Genomic DNA, 1,749 nt, shown 5'->3' with positions numbered 1-1,749 from the left:
ATAATAATAGCAATGAAAATAATAATAGGAATAATAATAATAATAATAATAATAATAATAATAATAATAATAATAATAATAATAATAATGATAATAATAATAACAATAATTGTTATGTGTTCAGGAACCAGGGTAACCAGACATCCAAACTTCTCTTTTGGCTGTCTATTTGTCGGAGTGGCGTACACAGGACACAAGGCAGAGTAGTGGTATATGTGGGGGTGGAGATCGTGTCTCTTTGTGTCTGGTCGTTAACTGAGGACAGCCGGCGCCATCCAAAACCAGATGGATGTCGCTTGACCTCAGTGGATCCCAGCTGCATCCGGTCTCCGGGAATACCTGACCTGAGCTCATGGGAGCGCGGGTGCATCTGGCGGCGTCAGGTCACGCCAGGCGTGTGTGTGTGTGTGTGTGTTGACAGATAGAGTTGAAAGAGTTTGACAAGGCAAGGTGCTAGAACGGAGGCGCAATTTCGGAGAACAACACGAGGGACATCATCTGCAGGTCCATAAGCCTTCCGAGGGTTTAGGCCAGCGAGGGCTTGGAAAACATCATTGCGAAAATTTTTAATAGGTAGTGTCATGTTATTGGCCGAGTTTACCTTGAATGGGATCACGTTTTCTTAGTGTCCCCGTGTTCCGGTTACCTGCCATTCGGACATTATCCTTATTATTGTTATAAGTAGTGTAAGGCTTATTTACCCATTTTATATCATGTAGTATTATTCTCTTCATAATTTAAGTCCTCTATATCTTTATATGTATAAGGAAGGGAGTATAATTGAGGTGAAATACGTTGAAAACGAGGGGAGCTTGAGTGGGCAACAACACATTCCAAGGAGGGGAAAAATCAGAGCGCCTTAGGTCGTGAGGAAAGGTGGAGGGAAGGCGTCTCTCAGGGGAGGATTTTGGTGTGGATTGGTGATGGAGTGAGCTTGTGGAGGTATTGGTGGTGTAGCGGTATAACCTTGATATCCAGGATCAGGTTAGTGAGTCTTTTGTGGTACCAAGAGCTCTTGTCCGCTGAAATTCGGTTGTTGAGTTGTGCCGGTGACGCTGTTGGGAGGGGTCATAGGTCAAACTGGCAGCCATTTTGTGAGTGGAGGTTGTGGTGTTAACCTTGGAAGTTGGTGTTGTGGTGTACTGGTGATTTTGGGGACGATGTTATGGTGTTATGGGTAATCTTTGGTGATAATGGTAATATTTTGTGAGGTTTGAGGAGGTAAATCTCTTGTGAGGTTTGAGGAGGTGAAATTCGGGAATTATTGTCTGGGGACGCGGAAATGGCGTCCGGGTAAATTCCTGCGGTTGAGGGGAAACATTTCTGTGACTGGTGGAGGTGTAAACGGGTTCTGGTGACGTGGGAAGTGACGAGAACGTCATGTAGTAACGTGTGCTACCTCATGTTGTTTGTGAATTATTATTAGTATTAATATATGTGCTTGTAACATGGAATAATCGTGTTTTCTACCCCCCCAACAACAATCTGGTATTAGAGGTAATTCCAGGTGTGCTGAGTCAAGGTAAAGGTGGAGTAAGAGATAATTCTGACGATTTCGGATAGGTCGGGTAGGCACTCGAAGCCTTTAAAAATCCAGACCTTTAAAACTTTCCGGGATCAGTGTAACGTCCACTTTCTTGGAGAGATAACCGGTATCGTACGATCGCAGGTAAGTAGGCGATCGTGACAGAATATGGGGGCCCGTCCGGGATTTTTGAACATTTGTGGGATGTAACGAGTGTTACATGG

The sequence above is a fragment of the Scylla paramamosain genome, chromosome 4 (genome assembly GCF_035594125.1).
Source record: "Scylla paramamosain isolate STU-SP2022 chromosome 4, ASM3559412v1, whole genome shotgun sequence".
Classification (NCBI taxonomy): Eukaryota; Metazoa; Arthropoda; class Malacostraca; order Decapoda; family Portunidae; genus Scylla; species Scylla paramamosain.
The sequence above is the reverse complement of the archived record's forward strand: the minus strand, read 5'-3'. Positions refer to the sequence as shown.